Source organism: Lycium barbarum, chromosome 4 (genome assembly GCF_019175385.1).
Source record: "Lycium barbarum isolate Lr01 chromosome 4, ASM1917538v2, whole genome shotgun sequence".
In the NCBI taxonomy this organism is placed as follows: Eukaryota; Viridiplantae; Streptophyta; class Magnoliopsida; order Solanales; family Solanaceae; genus Lycium; species Lycium barbarum.
In genome coordinates this window covers 81,226,116-81,245,774 of record NC_083340.1, presented here as the reverse complement: position 1 = coordinate 81,245,774, position 19,659 = coordinate 81,226,116, and the positions used below count along the sequence as shown (strand labels likewise).

The window sequence follows — 19,659 nt, the reverse complement described above, 5'->3', positions numbered from 1 at the left end:
ACAATGGTCATTTCCTTTGGTTCCAAGGTTGTCCTTCCCGGTTACGACTTACAAGATCATAATTCATCCTTTACTTAAACAATATACTTAATAATGCTTTGTTCCTCACACTCCAAAGTTGTTTTACCTAGCCATAGCTCGACACACTTACATTCAAATTTAACCAGTGCTTCTCCGAGGTACGGGGTGTAACACTGAAAGTGCGGGGTGTAACACCGAAAGTGCGGGGTGTAACACTGTTAAATTTAATTAATTAATTAAAAAAAAAAGGTTTTTATTTATTTAATTATTTAATTATCAAGAAATCAAAATTTTACAAATAATTTATTTCCTTTTAATCCATGAAGTTTGAGTAATTTAAATAATTTAATTAACTATTTAACCCTTTAAAATTCTGATTTTTATATAATTTGTCAAAATATAGGCATGATTTCCCATAACTGTTTTAATTAGGATAATTAATTAATTAATTAAATGATAATTATTGAAAATTGATCCTTTTTATATTAAATATTTTGCCCTGGCCACAATTAAATTAATTATTTCATGATTTAAAGGAATTAGAGTTATTTTTTGCAAAATTAGCCTGTTAATGTTTTATTTGAAATAACCAGTTTAATTTAATTTCAAAATTTGCTAATTAGGCCAAAAAGGCCATAATTGAAATAATCATGCTAGGTTAATTAATTAAGGACATTTTAGGCCCATTAACAATTTGGTCGACTTTTAAATTATTTTAATAAAATAATTATGGACTAATTTTTCCTATAATTAAAACTTCATCAATTTTAATATTTTTTTTTTATGTACTAGATATACATATGTATAGACCAAGTACACACACACACACACACACATGTGTGTGTGTGTGCGCGCGCGCAATTGGTGTATACATATACACTTAGGCCCTTTTAATTAATATTCGGGATTTGGACCGAGTCCAGACCAAGGCCAGGCTGAGACCCAGCCCAATTCTTTTAAAACAGATAAGAGGGGTATACCCCTTCTTATTTTTCATTTTTTCCTTTTTCAATTAAACCCCTCCCACCTTACCCACTTCTCACTCGTCCCTTTCTCGTGAAACCCTAGCAGCCGCCATGATTTTCCCTTGTCTCTCTCTGCCAAAAATGGCAATATCATAGAGCTGGGCTGACAAGTACAGCTATTTTGTTCTAGTAAAAGCATTTAAAGTTTTACTTGATCTCATGTCCTTTTGCTCGAATATGGTAATAAAATCTCTTTTACTCTTTATTTTTTAGATTTGTAGTTAAAATCGTGATTTTCTTTTGCTTTAAGTTATTTTATCACATTTTTTCTATTGGTTCATGGTTGTTGGGTCAGATCTGACCGCATGTTTGGCTACGCTCTTAGATCTGGGACGTTGATTGTTGTTTACTGAGTTTTTAGGTCTTGAGAAGGGTTTATCCCACATCGTTTGTTGTTGGTTTTGGTTGATCTTTGGGGTTCTATAATAGAACCCCACTCTCACAAAAATAGAAGTCGGAAAAAAGAGGAAAAAATAGTGTGATAAAAAATAGGGAAAATTTGAGAGTTGAAGAAGTTGGTAAAATTTAGATTTTTCAAAAGCTTCTTAGTAAAAGGATTTAAAAAAAAAAAACCTAGACTGAAATAGTTAGGGTTTTTCTCAGTTAAAGTATTTTTCTTACTTCATTTATTTTCGTGTGTGGCTGAGTTGTTGAGGTTGGAAGCACAAAAAGCTCCCAAGTTCGTTCTTTTCCTGGCTGCGCACATAAAAGGTAATTCCTTATTCATTTTATTTTGTTATTTATAGTTTTGCCTAGTCTAACTGTATTTATATTATTTAAGTTGGTTTATGATTGATACTTGTTAATGGTGGTTCCTACTGCTAAGGAGTTGCCTTATTTAGTTTTGCGCTTAACTTATGGATTTGTTTGAGGTAAATATAGTAGAATTAATGTGAATGCTTGTGTTGGAACTCATTTAGGAATTAGGCTGCTTGAACCTCCTATTGGCTTTACTTGTTCATGTGATCCTAAGGTTCTATGTTTACTGTGAAGGGGTGTGTTTGAAGTACTTTGAAAAACCGCTTTTCCTTTTCCTTCCTTCTTGAATGTCATGTTGGTTTATTAATTATAATCCTAAGTAGAATCAACCTAGGGAAGTTCAACTTATTTTCCTCTACTCAGCTCCTAGGTGTTGTTTTAAAGGAGATGAGGCAGTCTATGTGCTAATTTAGATGAATATGGATAGCTTACTTGTAATATGTGCTTGTGATTAAAGTTAGAAGTCACATACTTTTGCTAGTCAGTCATGAACTACCCTCCCTTGTGAAGTAAAGTCTTTCGTCAAAGTCATCTTAACTATGAATGTTTAAACTTAACAAATTGGTTTTGACGCAACTCCTTGTGTGTTCTCTTCTTTAAAAAAATAAATAAATACTCAGGTGTGAGTTAAACCAATTTGTTGATCCTTTGAAGGTATAACACTAGATTATTTTATTTTTCCTTTCCTTCCCTCTTAAATGATCTTTGCTCACATAGAACAGAGTTAAGACAAGATAAATCAACGGTTTGTTTGTATTGTCAACTAATATTAAGATTAAAGTGGAATTAGGTGTCACGACCCAAAACGATGAGCCGTGACAAGGGGTCTGACCTCTAGAGACCAAACGCCCCTATTCTCAGAACTACATCTTACTAATCATCAAGGGCCCACAATGGCATAAACTGATCTCCTAAAAAGGGAACATCAAGACCCTATACAATCTGCATATACATACACAACATGCGGAAGAACAGTGCAAGCCTACTAGGTTTCTACATATACTGTACACAAAAGAATAGAAGCCTACAAGGCTACATCATCTGACTACTACATACAACTGTCTACAGACCTCTACTGGAATAAAGTTGTAGAAAGGACGGGACAGGGCCCCGTCGTACCCATCTATATACATCTCAAAAGGAAGGCCTACCAAAATATACTGCAACTCCGGATCAAATGGAGTGCACTGATCTCTGCTGGATAAGGGTCCTACTAAGTTGGACCACCTCCCTGTCTACCTGTACTTGCGGGCGTGAACGCAGCCCCCCGAGCAACGGGGAGTCAGTACGGATAATGTACTGAGTATGTAAGGCATAAAGACAACATATACATATATATATAGAAATCATGAATAAGATCTGAACTCATAAGCTGAAATGACTATCTGCATAAATCTGTATGAACTAGTATATGTCTGCTTTTGACTGAATATGTATGTTGGGAAGTATGGACATGTATATATATGTATATAGTAGGTACACACTTCATTGTCACATCACAGGCCACACCTTCACCCCCTGTCAAGTGTGCCTTCCTCATGTATATACTCCAACATCATAGGCCACTCATGGACCACTCATAGGCCACACCTTCACCCCCAGTCAAGCGTGCCTTTCACATTTAAAACGTAATATCATAGGTCACACACTCACCCCCTGTCAAGTGTTCCTTTCACTGTACCCCTAAGAACTGGAATTGAATGCATAGTACAAGTAGAACTGAACAACAGGATTTTCAAACAATATAATAACAATTTGCCTCTCATGGGCCTTACTGAACTCATACTACTAGGACAGGAAATCACAAGATCTGTATATGGGGAAATATCATAGCCGGGGTACGGGAACATCAAAACTGTATCTCTCTTAGTACTTATAATAATAGAGTAATATAGAAACTCTCTTAATCGTTATCGGTTCATATCATAGGATCATGCCAAAGAAAAGAAGGGACAACCTTATCATACCTGGAGATATATTCAATCGTCCAACTCTTATTCCTTGAACTCATAAGTCTACAATTAAGATAGCATAGGCCTTAATTAGGCTATTCACCTTACTCACTAATCATTATAATTACAAAAGGGCTTAACAACTATGGATAACATATCCCTTGAAAACGTAGAAACCCTCAACTCTTAATTCCACCCAATCTCAACTACAATATCAAGGATAACATTAATGGCCACACTCTCATAACAAGACATACCCAAACACATCCCTCAATCATCTCTTGACATAACCCCAAAAGCACTATTTAACCTTTCATTGACTTTTCACTTTCATAGCTATCTTCTCTTTACATGAACCACCAAAATCTTAGAAACTAACTTAAATACAAGGGTATAAATCATTTACATACCTTGAGGGGTCAAGAATCCTAAGAATCACTTTAACTTCAACTCCCTAAGCTTCCATTTCTTGGAGAAACCCTAGAAACAACCTTCTTCGTCACAAGCTCGGGTTTACGGGGTCCGGGTCTTGTCAAATCTTTACTATTATGCCAAAAATGTTGGGAGAGAAAAATATTAAGGTTTTCTGATCTGGGAATAAGAGAAATAAGACATAAAGTCGTGGACCATGTATTTATACTCGGAGAATTAAATGCTTCAGTGGTCCGGTTCGACGAGCCGGTCGACCAACCATCGACGTGCTCGTTGTTTTGCGCCTGCAGAATGCAAGGCTGCGGAACCCTGTCGACGCCGCACAACGACGGCCCGTTGACAAGTTTGACGACCCGTCGATCTTGACTGGTGTCTGCAGACTTTTCCAAATCAGTTCAGGTCGCGTCGATTCGATTCGTTCAACTTCTAACCCCGTAGTTCACCAGGAATTCCTGCTGGTACCATTGCACACGGGGTAGGATGCTTTCTATCTTCAAAACTCAGGCTCGGGGCTCAATTCCCAAGGCATAACCAACTAGGAAATCATAATTTCTACCACTACGAAAACGAGGGGTGTAACATTCTTTTCCCCTTAGGAACATTTGTCCTCGAATGTTCGAACATTCCTGGGTTATAAAAATTTCGGCATAGTTTCCCCTATACTTATACCAATCTGTCCTATACACAACAACCCAAAACAATGCCTCACAAGGCCACATACTATAACATACAATGCTAGGGCCTCACATGACCCATCACGATAACTGAAATGAAATAATACCTGAGAAAAGTGATGCCTCTGACTGCACCTCCTGTACTGCTGGGAACAAATGCGGGTACTTAATCTTTATCGCTTCTTCCGCCTCCAAAGTCATTTCTTCAATAGTCTTATTTCTCCGCAAGACTTTAACGGAGGCTACCCCCTTGGTTCGCAGCCGATGGACCTGTCTGTCCAATATAGCCACTGGAATCTCTTCGTACGATAACTGCTCGATCGCCTGGATATCATTCACTGGTACAACTCTTGAAGGATCTCTGGTACACTTACGAAGCATAGATACATGAAATACCAGATGTACCGACTCTAACTCCAAAGGCAATTCTAGCTCATAAGCCACTATACCCACTATACGAATGATCTTATATGGCCCAATATATCGAGGACTCAACTTGCCCTTCTTACCAAACCTTATCACTCCCTTCATAGGCGAAACTTTCAGGAACACCCAGTTGTCTATCTCAAACTCTAGCTTGCGTCGTCGATTATCCGCATAGGATTTCTGTCGGCTCTGGGATGTTAGCAATCTCTCTCTAATCACCTTCACTTTATCAACCGCTTGCTTAATTAATTCTAGGCCTACTAACTGATTCTCCCCAATAGCAAACCATCCTATGGGCGATCTACACCTCCGCCTATATAAGGCCTCATAAGGGGCCAGTTGAATACTGGAATGATAACTGTTATTATATGCGAACTCAATAAGAGGAAAATGATCCTCCAGTTGCCCTGAGAGTCAAGCACACAAGCCCTAAGCATATCCCCAAGGGTCTGTATAGTACGCTCTGCTTGCCCATCTGTCTGCGAGTGAAATGCGGTGCTAAGACTCACCTGAGTCCCCAATCCCTGCTGAAAAGACTTCTAGAATATGGCTGTGAACTGTGCTCCCCTATTTGAAATGATGGCAGAAGGAATACCATGGAGTCGTACAATCTCTCTAAGATAAACCCTCGCATAATCCTCGACTGCATAAGTAGTTCTGACAGGCAGAAAATGAGCGGACATTGTGAGCCTATCAACTATGACACATATCGAATCACACTTCCGCTGAGTACGGGGTAACCCTGTAATAAAGTCCATATTAATTACCTCCCACTTCTATGTCGGAATCTCCATAGACTGCAATAGACCTCCAGGCTTCTGGTGATCCATTTTGACTTGCTGACAATTTAGACACTGAGCGACAAATTCTGCTATATCTCTTTTCATACCATCCCACCAATAAACCTCCTTGAGATCAGGGTACATCTTTGTTGAGCCTGGATGAATAGAATAGCGGGAGTAATGTGCCTCTCCTATGACTTGCTGATGGAGTTCTGCAACACTAGGGACACACAATCTACCTCGATACCTGAGTAATCCATCACCTGTGATCACAAAAGGTGTCTTTCCTTTCTGAGGGGTTGTATCTCGGTTGTTATACCCTGCATTTTCAGAGCCTGAGCGTGACACATGCTTCCTCAGACATTGACAATCACGTTGTTACTACATAATTTAAACTCACGTTGATAGTATTATATTTCGTATTTTTGCACGTCGGATTAGTCGTAAGCGGAGGTGGGGCCCACACATCGAGATTTTTTTTAGGAACACGTGACAAGTTATATGAACCACATATGTGAAGTTAAGCACAACTCAAGAAGAACCCATGAGCCATATCAAAGTGGAAGCCCTCCAAACAAATATTTTTAAGTTACGTTTTTGGGTGATCTAACTTCGGGAGGCCATAACCCCATCAGTGTTTGAGAATTTGGGACATCTCCCAGAATGAAAGTTGTAGATAATTGAATTATCTTTCCAACCATAGGTCGTGGGTCCACAGGCAAAGTCAGGATAAGGAGATATGGACTTTTTAAGGGAGAAAGGTCAGTGGGCTAGGCCCAATCCGGGCCCAACCGGGTTAGGCCCATGACCCATGCCTATTTAAATGAGATTTCAGCCCTTTCTCCTCATTTTTCAGACCAAAACACCGAGAAAATTCTGGAAAGAGAGAGAAAAAGAGTCTTGGAGAAGAAAAACCAATTTTGATCGAAATCTGAGCCCCGAATCCTGAAGCTCATGAAAAGAAAAGTGTTGTACGTCGCGTTGTCTTCAATTTGAACTAAAAATCAACCAAAAAGAAGAGGGTGGACGTGGTGGCTGCACAATTGAGGTAAGATTAAGGTTCCTTTTCATTGCTAGCAAGTTTATTTAGAGTTTTAACGAACTAGAACGGAGAAAATAGTGTGATAAATTCGTTTATCGGTGTGGTTGGATTATGGTTTGAGGCGTGAGGAGAATTTTGGATAAAATGTATATTTATTTATTTATCTTGTAGGATGTAAGTATTGATGTTATTGGTATTAACTTCGACGTCTTTGCGGAAATAAAATTATGAAATAGCTATATCGCAAATTTGGTTGGTTGAGAAATTTAGAAAACAGTGTGCGGGCTATTTTATGGCATACGTCGGTATTGAAAATGATGTTAATATTATTGGTATTGTTGTTGATGTTGTTGGTTGTTTAGTTGGAATCTCGGGCTAGGCATATAAACAATGGAGATGCTGCCCGATTTTCGGTAAAATATAAAAGAGTTTAAATTGAAACTTGGGATTGTATGTGACTAAATTGAATGTAAATGAAATGTCATCGGATTATGTAAAAGGAGTTACTAACGTTAGAATGCATTTTGAATTAATTGTTGAAGTTGTTAGTGTGGTTGTTCGTATTGTTGTTGATAATTTGGCCGAGTTGAATTCTCAGATTGTTGTTGATAATTTGGCCGAGTTGGATTCTCAGGGTTGGTTGTATTTACAGGGGAAATGCTGCCGAAATTTCTGTAAATGAAGTGCTAGTTTAGGATTGGACTTCTGAGTATCTATAGCTAATGTTGGTATCTATTAATATTGTTGTAGATCTTGCGAAAGCCAAAGACTTAAGTTCGGATTAGCTTAGGAAGCGGGCAAGGTATGTAAGGCTTACCCTTTCCTTCTTTTTGCATGATCTTTGTGAAACAAACAGACAAAGTATATGTATGATTTCAAAGAACCTCCTATTCTTAGAGCCGCTAGGATGGCTAATGTTCTTGACTTTCGAAAAACTATTTTGCTATGTCTTGATACGGGTGTGTGGTTCCAAAAGTTCTGTGTTGATTTGATCCAAAGCGATATTCAAAAAGTACTTGATATGATTATTGCTTTGATTTTCCAAAAATAGCTTCTGAAACGTTCATAGAAGGTTCTGTACTAAAACGTCCATAACTTTTTCATACTAACTCGGATTGACTTGAAACGTGTTTATGACTCTCAAGTGTCGATTTATGTACGTACCCATCGAGTTTTAAAAAAAAAAATTGTTCTATGTGCATATGTATATGAAGCGGCGCCTTATAAGATTTATGATCTTATTCTATGTTCTCTTAACGCTGTTATTCGTTGCTAGTCTCACCTTATAATAATTGTTCCTTCAAGGTGAGACAAAGCCATGAAGATTATTCCATAATATATTCGGAGGTTACCGATCTTACGTCATTCTGATAGAGACATAACATTCTTTGGGCTCTCCTGCATGCTGCTTATATGATATATGTATATGATACATGAACATGATATATGTATATGTATATGGGGTAAGGGGAAAGGTGAGGCGCTATAGACGCATAGCCACCTGATCAGTTGGTATAATATGATATCGTCCCGGACGCGGGATATATGGATAAATGGATCGGGCTGCACGTTCCGCAGCAATATAATATATAAATGGATCGGGCTGCATGTTCCGCAACAATATAATATATAAATGGATCGGGCTGCACGTTCCGCAGCAATATAATATATGTATATATGGATCGGGCTGCACGTTCCGCAGCACTAAGCATGCATGGTACCCGCCAAAAGGCACTCATATGTACAGGTTGCTCTTTTATCTCACGATATGCTCTACATTTCCTTCGTGTCTTTATTCATGCTATGTATCCCTCGTATGTTACTATTCATGCCTTACATACTCGGTACATTACTCGTACTGACGTCCCTTCCTGTGGACGCTGCGTTTCATGCCATGCAGGTACACCCAGATGAGTAAAGGACGTTGCTAGAAGATGTTTCAGCTGGATTGGCGAGCTCCACTTCCTTTCGGAGTGTTGCCGAGTCGGAGTATATATGTTATGATTTCTGGTTGAAGTTAGAGACTTTGCAGACAGAGTCGTGGGCATAGAATGTCAGTTTGTAAGCGGCTCCATCAGCCGATGTGTCTTATAGTATTATGTTACAGATCCATTATAATTACAAATTATACTTGATTTGAGTACGATGAAAGAAAAGTTTCTGAAGGCTTTACTATGTGCTTCATTCTTATTTGACTTAAAGGTCCAAAGAGATTATGTATGTAATAAGAGTCAGCGGGTTCGCTCGGCTCCGAATATGGGGTCGGGTGCCCATCACACCCTAGTAAGATCAGGGTGTGACATCGGTAATGAACTAGAACCGGATCCTTATATTGACGCTCCTTTATCTATACTACCAAGGATGATATCGTTATGTCTTGAACAGTAACTCCTGCATCACTTGAATCTAGCAATCGAACTCCGAGGCTAGCCAATCGATAAACCTCACGGACCATTTCTCTTCTCTCTGGCGACATGTGAGACAAGCTACCCATAGATTTATGACTGAGGGCATCGGCTACTACATTAGCCTTCCCGAGATGATACAAAATATCCACATCATAATCTTTTAACCTCTCCAACCATCGTCTTTGACGCAAGTTCAAGTCCTTCTGCATAAAGATGTACTGAAGACTCTTATGATCAGTATAGATATCAACATGGACACCATACAAGTAGTTCCTCCATATCTTCAAGGCATGAATCACTGCCGCTAACTCAAGATCATAGGTAGGATAATTCTTCTCGTGCTTCTTCAACTGTCTAGAAGCATAAGCGACCACCTTACCGTGCTGCATCAATACACAGCCCAATCCAACACCTGAAGCATCGCAATATACCACATAGCCATCTACTCATTCTGGAAGAGTCAAAACTGGTGCTGAAGTTAACTTATCCTTCAACGTCTGAAAACTCTATTCACAAGCATCTGTCCATTGGAACTTAGCTGATTTCTAAGTCAATTTAGTCAATGGGGATGAAAGAGAAGAAAATTCCTCTACGAACCTTCTACAATAACCTGCCAAGCCCAAGAACCTACGTATCTCTGTTGGTGTCGTGGGACTTGGTCAATTCTTCACAGCCTCAATCTTCTGGTCATCCACTCTAATGCCTTCCTCTTAAATAATGTGACCCAGAAAAGCCACAGTGTTCAACCAGAACTCACACTTTGAAAACTTGGGATACCACTCCTTACCTCGAAGAATTCCAAGCACTGTCCATAGATGTTCTGCATGATCGGCCTCTGACGGTGAATAAACCAAAATATCGTCTATAAACACAATCATGAACGAATCTAGAAAGGGCCTGAATACACTATTCATCAAATCCATGAATACAGCTGGGGCGTTAGCTAGCCCGAACGACATAACACGAAACTCATAGTGGCCATACCTAGTCTGGAATGCCGTCTTCGGAATGTCTTCTTCCTTCACCCTAACCTGGTGGTATCCTGATCTCAAGTCTATCTTCGAGAAATACTTGGCGCCTTTCAACTGATCGAACAAATCATCGATCCTCGGGAGCGGATACTTCTTCTTTACAGTCACTTTATTTAATTGTCTATAATCAATACACATTCACAAAGAGCCGTCCTTCTTTCTCACAAATAGCACTGGCGCTCCCCACGGTGAGGTACTAGGCCTGATAAAGCCCTTCTCAAGCAAATCTTTCAACTGCTCCTTCAATTCCTTCAACTCCGCAGGGGCCATCCTATAAGGAGGAATAGATATTGGCTGAGTGTCTGGCAATAGGTCAATAGCAAAATCGATCTCTCTCTCTCTCTCTGGGGGAATGCCTGGAAGCTCATCTGGAAACACCTCTGGGAACTCATTAACCACAAGGACGGACTGAAGAGTCGGCAACTCTGCTTGTACATATTGAACTCAAACTAGATGAAAAATATACCCTTTTCTGATCATCTTCTCTGCCTTAAGGTAGGAAATAAACCTACCTCTAGGCGAAGCAGCATTGCCCTTCCACTCTAGGACTGGCTCGCCTAGAAATTGAAATCGAACCATCTTTGCTCTACAATCAACATTACCATAACAAGAAGCCAACCAGTCTATTCCCATAATAACGTCGAAGGCAATCATATCTAGCTCAATCAAATCTGCTACAGTGGGGCGGTTACAAACTATAACAACACAATCCCGATATACTCACCTAGCTATGACCGGATCACCAACTGGTGTAGACACCTCAAAAGGTCTAATCATCTTGGGTTCTATCCCAAACTTGCCAGTAACAAATGGTGTAACATATGATAAAGTGGAACCTGGATCAATCAGTGCATAAACATCATGGGAGGAAACCGATAATATACCTGTAACAACATCAGGAGATGTCTCGCGGTCCTGTCTACTAGCCAATGCATACACGCGGTGCTGAGGACCGCTCGAGCTGGATGCTCTACTCCTCCCCCTACCTCGTCTTGTCGGTGGCTAAAAAGCTTACCCCGAAGGGCGCACCGCAGAAGAAGAGAAATCAGCTATAGACCCTGTAGGCTAAACAGTGCCCATGCTACCTCCTAACGGACAATTCCTCATCATATAACCTGGTCGGCCACAAGAATAACAGGCATTCGATCCCAATCGGCACTGCCCGATATGTAACCTACCACACTGGGCAAATCGTGGTATGCGTGGTCTCATCTGTCCTGACTCTGGTCTGTACTGGGAGCCTGATGCTCTAGAACTCTGGGCCGCTCCGGAATAAGAAGACCGATCAAACCTCGGGCCTGAAAACCGCTGAGGTGCACTCCCTACCAAATGATATAAATACTGGGAATGCTGCTGCCTCTGTCCTCCCCTGGACTCACTTCCAGTGTTGAAATATCTAGCCCTCTTACCATGGCCTCAGTCACGCTCTGCCCCCCTCTGACGCTTGCGATCTTCCAGATTATGTGCATATGCCTGTATACGAGAGATATCCATGCCTGGCTGTAATGCAGCAGTCGTACAAGCATCTATCGAATGTGGCCCTAAACCAGCCACAAAACGGTGAACTCTGTCCTCCATCTCAGCCACCATGGCTGGGGCATATCTAGCCATAGAATTGAAATACACACAGTACTCTTGGACACTCATGCTGCCCTGCTCAATACGTAGAAATTTGTATGTTCGAGCTCACCTGACCTCATGAGGCAAATAATGGCGGATAAAAGCATTTGAGAACTCTCGCCACACAGCTGGAGGAGCATTCTCTCCTCTAGATAACTCCCAAGTCTGATACCACTGCACTGCAATATCACGCAGTCTATACGAAGCTAATTCTACCGACTCAACATCACTTGCATGCATAACCCTCAAAGTCCTCTGCATACCATCAATTAAATTCTTTTCGTTATGGTAATGCAATGCAAGAGGTCGGAAATCAAGTTGTTTTTGATGATGAAAAGAGCTTTTATCTTATGTGAAATTTATACCTGGGGATTCATATTCTGCTTTATCACTGAAAATTCTGGAGGATCTAACTCGAGGAAAGTCTTAACCCTCGAACTACCAGCTCCCTGCCGCTGAGCCTGAGCGGCTACTAATCTGGTCAATAACTGAACAGCATCCCGCACATCCGGGCCTGGTGCATCTGGCTGAGGAACTGGGACAGGTGCTGGAGACGATGTATGCGATCTCTCAGACGGGCTCTCACTCCGAATCTCATCTTGAGCCCTAGTGGCCTGCCGAGTACGGCTAGCGGCCTCACCTGACACTCTCTTTCCCTTCTGGGTAGCTGTAGCTTTCTTGTGAGGCATTGCTGAAATCAGAACAAATCGTTAGAAGGCGAACTCTTAACACTTGGCTCTTTCGCACGATCTAAGAGTAAAAAAATGACATCATCCTAAATGTCCTGTAGCATCCTATTTATAAGTGTGGTGCACAACACGCCCATAAACAAGACTTTACTAGACACGGCCTGTAGACAACCTTAGGACAGAACTGCTCTGATACCACTTCTGTCACGACCCAAACCGATGAGCCGTGACACGGAGTCTGACCTCTAGCGACCAAACACCCCTATTCTCATAACTGCATCTTACTAATCATCAAGGGCCCACAATGGCATAAACTGATCTCACAAAAAGGGAACATCAAGACCCTATACAATCTGCATATACATACACAACATGCGGAAGAACAGTGCAAGCCAGTTAGGCTGCGACATATACTATACACAAAAGAATAGAAGCCGACAAGGCTATATCATCTGACTACTACATACAACTATCTACAGACATCTACTGGAATAAAGCTATAGAAAGGACGGGACAGGGCCCCGTCGTACCCATTTATATACATCTCAAAAGGAAGGCCTACCAAAATAGACTGCAACTCCGGATCAAATGGAGTGCATTGATCTCTGCTGGATAAGGGTCCTACTAAGCTGGACCACCTCCCTGTCTACCTATACCTGCGAGCATGAACGCAGCCCCCCGAGCAACGGGGAGTCAGTACGGATAATGTACTGAGTGTGTAAGGCATAAAGACAACATATATATATATATATATATATATATATATATATATATATATATATATATATATATATATATATATATATATATATAGAGAGAGAGAGAGAGAGAGAGAGAGAGAGAGAGAGAGAAATCATGAATAAGATCTGAACTCATAAGCTGAAATGACTATCTGCATAAATCTGTATGAACTAGTATTTGTCTGCATCTGACTGAATCTGTATGTCGAGAAGTATGGACATGCATATATATGTATCTATTAGGTACACACTTCATTGTCACATCACAGGCCACACCTTCACCCCCTGTCAAGTGTGCCTTCCCCATTTAAAACGCAATATCATAGGTCACACACTCACCCCCTATCAAGTGTGCCTTTCACTGTACCCCTAAGAACTGGAATTGAATGCATAGTACAAGTAGAACTGAACAACAGGATTCTCAAACAATATAATAACAATTTGCCTCTCATGGGCCTTACTGAACTCATACTACTAGGACAGGAAATCACAAGATCTGTATATGGGGAAATATCATAGCCAGGGTACGGGAACATCAAAACGGTATCTCTCTTAGTACTTATAGGAATAGAGTAATATAGAAACTCTCTTAATCGTTATCGGTTCATATCATAGGATCATGCTAAAGAAAAAAAGGGAAAACCTTATCATACCTGGAGATATATTCAATCGTCCACCTCTTATTCCTTGAACTCGTAAGTCTACAATTAAGATAACATAGGCCTTAATTAAGCTAGTCACCTTACTCACTAATCATTATAATTACAAAAGGGCTTAACAACTATGGACAACATATCCCTTGAAAACGTAGAAACCCTCAACTCCTAATTCCACCCAATCTCAACTACAATATCAAGGATAACATTAATGTCCACACTCTCATAATAAGATATACCCAAACACATCCCTCAATCATCTCTTGACATAACCCCAAAAGCACTATTTAACCTTTCATTGACTTATCACTTTCATAGCTATCTTCTCTTCACATGAACCACCAAAACTCTTAGAAACTAACTTAAATACAAGGGTAGAAATAATTTACATACCTTGAGGGGTCAAGAATCCCAAGAATCACTTTAACTTCAACTCCCTAAGCTTCCCATTCTTGGAGAAACCCTAGAATCAGTTCTTTCCTTGTTTTGATCAAAAGCTTTAGTTTCTTGTCTGAAATTGTTGCTTAAACATATAGAGTCCATAACTTGTTTTTTGTAGTTCATGTCACAAGTCTTACATTTGAAATTGGTTTACTCCTGAAGGTTCAGAGTCTAGTAAAAAGGGGAAATGAAAGGAAATGATTAACTTTAGGAAATATAGGACTAAGTTCCCATTTGAAGATTAATTAGAGTTAATCTAACTAGTAACTAGCTAACATGATGGCTGTCAATCTGTAACTTAGTCATGATAATGTTGGAATTGAAAAGTATAAAAAATGGAAAGAAATAATATCTAGGAGGGAAGTCTGTTCTCCTATTTGTGATTCCCTGTTGTTGGTCCTGTCCCCATTAGTTATTTTATCTAAAGGGTGAAACAAACATATTATGAAAATGGACTAATATGACATACTCTTGCATTTTGTTGCATTTCATTCATGTAGAGGTCCTAATTTGATAGATAATCCTCAATGTTAAAATTTAATAAGTTTAAGTATTAAAAGAAAGGTGAAATGAAGCAATTTGTTTTTGATTTGTCCAGTCTTGAATAGTTTGGACACTGAGGCTATTGTTTTGAGGCATGAATTCTATTTTGCTTTTCTGTGTGCATAAGTGAAGGATATAGTGATAATGACTCATGGTCTTTAATTTGTCAAGGCTTAAAAGATGGAAACAAGTAGAAAAGATCCTATAAATCTAGTCTGAATAAAAGAAAAGGATAGCAAAGAGGGAAAAAGGTAGTTGAAACTTTAAGAGGATGTTTGACTTTGACCTATGAACTGTCTATTCCTTCTTTGATATATTCTAAAGGGTAATAAAGGGACCATAAATGTAGATGTGGGGGTTGAAAATCTCTTGGCTAAATGGGAAGGTCTTTTAAAAACATCTTAAGAGAGGATTGAGGAAAGGTCAAGCATTATTTGACCCATAGTATCTTTCTTCCCCAATAAGAGATTGTCATGGCATTCTTCATAAGCCTATGGGGGTGTAACCTCCTACCTTTTACACATTTGGTGTTTCCTTGCCATTTTGTTAAGTTAATTGGATCCTAAAAAATGAGGTTTCTTGTGTATTTATTAATTGTTCACTCATATTAATGGCCTGGCATTGCCGTGTCTGTTTTGATATGGCTTGAGAGAGGTGGTTTGATTAGGTTAGGTGATGTATGGTGATTTGAAAGATTGTAGTAAAAAATTGGAAAGAGGAAAAGGCTTTTCAAAAAGGAATACTGTTTATTTTGAAAATAAGGCTAGAAGAGTTTTTTTTATTTTTTATGAAGATAATATGATAATATGTAACAGATTCTGTAACATTTGGTTAAGTTAGGATCATGATTTAGATCTCTATGTGAATTCTGTGTGCATTTGGTGTGGTTTCAACTTGTATTTGAAAGATGGCTTGTTTTCTCCTTGTTTCCTAAGTCATGATAAGACCTTAAAGGTAAAGAAATTAGTAGCTTACATCAATTTAAGGTAATAATGTAGTACAATCTGAGGGGTACATTTGACCCCCTTTTTTGTGATACTTTGGACAATATGTCATGTTTCCTATTTTGAGATGTGTTTTGAGTTCATTAGTCTAAAGTCTAAGTAGAAGATAAAACTAAACTTGGTCATGTGTCATAGATGTGTCTTCTCTTTTATGCAACATTAAAATTAGCTAGGGATATGATGTACTTGTCCAGTTTTGAAGAGATGAAAACTAGGAGTTGACCACTATTTGTGAATATGTCTAAATTATGTGCCTCCTCTGTAAAAACCAACTTGTTTCTTTTCTACAATAGGACAGGGTAAGAAGAAAAGGTCTAGGAGAATTTCAAACTCTGAACTCAAAAAATGTGCATCTTATGTGCATTTATGGGACTTTTTGTCCTTCTACTTGCTTGAGTTGTGTCTAAAAATATAGCTGTTGTACCTAAGGTTGTATCCTACATGGAACCATCAAGACTTGTAAAGTATCTTGACAGCTTTTCTACAATTGATCCTGGTTTGGTTTTCACTTTTGCTTATGTCTTAAACTAGATTCTGTTGAGAAGGAATACAACACCATACTAGTAGATGGCTATTTCATTAAAAAGGAAATTTGATTTTCACATGTTTGGATTTGTCATATCATATCTGCCAGAACTGCAGTTTGGTTTTCTCCTGTTTATTTCCTGCATTTTCTGTGAGGATCACCTAGACTTTTAAGACATAATTCCTAAAAATGGCAAGAACCTTACATGAACTGTGCATAAAATGTCTTGGCTCATTTGAGGATTTTGCTCAGATAGTTTTACATGTACTTTATGAAGGCCACATCTGTTGTGTTGTGCCATGTCAAGAAGTTGATTTACCCTATCTTTGTGTGCCTTTATACTTTGCCATATTTACTTGATTCAACACTGTTAAGAATTGTGTTATTTCTATGTAACTACCAGTGTTGTGATTACTTGGTTTAAGTTTAGTCTTGACCATATTGTGCCTATGCAGATTGCCTTCTTTTTTCCATGTTTAAGTCATACTTAATGTCTTGGCTTTGGTTCATGAGATTAAATTGCCTGCTGAATCTATTCATCTTTTTTGCCCTTGTCTTCATCTGTTCTAGTGGACTTATAATTGTGCTTTATACATGTATATTGGACCTATCCTAGCTATTCTAGGTCGTGTGTGTGTATATGTGGATCTGTATCTTCTATAATTATTGTTGGTTGAGATGGCAATTTAGATGAAAGAGGGGTCTAGTTTGAGCCTTTCCCTGGTGACCAGCCATGCCGGATGTTCATAAAACCTCTTGGAACTTGTGCGGCATTAGGAATAAGGGGGGTAATGACTTGGCCTTCCCACCACCTAGGTTTGGGGTTTGAGCTTAAGGACATGGAAAACACATATGCACATCATATGAGCTTATGAATAAATACGATATGTTGCTTGTACATGTGTATATTTATGTATAGAATAAGACTTGTAAGCAATAGTGCACTCTATATATATGTGTGTCTAGTATATGTATGATAGGGACAGTAAAATATAAACTAACCGGGGTCTTTTGTTTCTTTCCCCTCTCTACTGCATGGCCACTTGGGCCAAGGTCCAGCCACCTTATTGGGTCAAAAGCCCAATAGGGAAAATTCTTTCAAGTGTCATTGAGTGCAAAGGAGAAGAAAGGGAAGCTAATATATTGAAGACCAGTCATGGGTAAAAATGACATGAAGGCCCAACCATGGGTGAAAATGGTTAGGGTTTGGTACACATCAGTTACTTTCCTTGTTAATTTTATGCTTTCTCTATTTGCTTTAAGTGTTTCCTGTATTGTATTCGTATTAGTAAAAAAATCCACAAACATTATTGGAACCATTTTATATTGTGAATTAGGCATCTTAGTCAAAACGGTGCATATGTCGTTTAGATTTGACTTTAGCACCTAAAAAATTCTTTTGAAATCTGAAAAAAAACGTGCACTGATTTTGAAGACTTGAAATGGACAGCAATTGCTTTTAGTCTTAATAAATAAAAAGGTTTTTGGAAAAGATGGTATAACATATTAAGAGGATGAATACATTAGGCGGAAAACTTCTTTTTTCAAACTATTGAAGCATGTCTCTTTTTCTAGGTTTGAGTCAATAAAAATGTGATGTTTTGGGCCAGAGCCCACCTGAGTCCTTTCCTTAAAAACCGATGTTTCAAAAGATATTTTTTTCGGGGCCAGAGCCCATTCAGTTTGGTATTTTGAAAACAAATGATGTAGGTTTCTATTCGGGCTAAAAAAATTCCGTTTGGTTTTATAAATCTATGGTTAAGAAAAAGGGAATTTTACATAAATAGCAAACATTTGGGGTTTAATCAAACTGCATAGCTAATGTTTCAATATTTATGTTCTGTAGCAAATCAGCTTAGCTCCCACATGTGTATTCAATTATTTTTTTTAGCTGTATTCATGAATACAATGTTTTTTTCCCACTGTATTCATGAAATAACTATCTGTATTCATAAATTGGCTTGTTGTATTCATGAATACAATGAGTAAAAATTGAATACATATACACCAATAATTACACAAATACATCATTTTTTCCGGTATGTATACAACAGATACAGGCGAAAAATACAGTATAAAACGTTCATACACCAAAAAATTAACAAAGATGCCATATTTTCCGGTATGTATACAACAAATACAAGCGAAAAACATTGTATACACGGTAAATATACAACAAAATAAAGCAAAAATTTGAAATTTTTCCAGATCTGACCGGAATTTTTTTTTCGGTGAATCCGGATCTGACCGGAAAAAATTCCGGCTAATCTAGATTTGACCAGAAAAAATTCTGGCGAATACAGCTTGCATCTGGACATTTTTTTTCCGACGTAGATCTGAGTTTTTTTCTTCTTTTCCGACATAGATCTTAGTTTTTTTTCTTTTTTGCTTCCGCCGCTGCTCAGATCTGTTGTGTTTGTTGTATTCCGACGACATTTTGGCATTTTCGCCGGAGAAGATGCACGGCATTTTCGCCGGACAGTGGGAAAAAGGGCACGGTATTTTCGCCGGAGCTCCGGCGGCGGCGGTGGCCAGCGGCGGAGCAGTGGGGAGAAGAGGGGGGAGAGAAATGGGAGGGATGGGTTGGAAGTGAATAGTGGGATGAGTATTCTATTTTGTGTGTGTATATATATATGTAGTTACTAAATGATATTAGTACACAAATGTTTGTTATGAGAAGTAATTAAATTAAACTATAGCTACTAAATGTCAATACCCACTATATGTTTGCTATATCATGTAGTTATCCCTAAGAAAAATGTGATTAAGGCCCACAATTTAAATGGTTAAAATAAGGTACTTTTGGGCTCGAGCCCACGCAGTTTTGTCCCTTTAAAACATGAAACTATTGCTTTGGGTCGAAACCCACTCGTTTTTTTCTTTTCTTT

At 38.8% G+C, this 19,659-nt stretch overlaps 1 long non-coding RNA gene across 1 annotated transcript; it reads left to right on the top strand.

Moving 5' to 3' along the window:
• Window positions 1–1,038: 1,038 nt before the first annotated feature.
• LOC132638457 (uncharacterized) lies at window positions 1,039–9,285 on the top strand. The gene is made up of 3 exons (XR_009581743.1): window positions 1,039–1,757; window positions 7,864–7,915; window positions 9,014–9,285. It is a non-coding gene; the product is annotated as an uncharacterized LOC132638457 (long non-coding RNA).
• The last annotated feature ends 10,374 nt before the right edge of the window (window positions 9,286–19,659 follow it).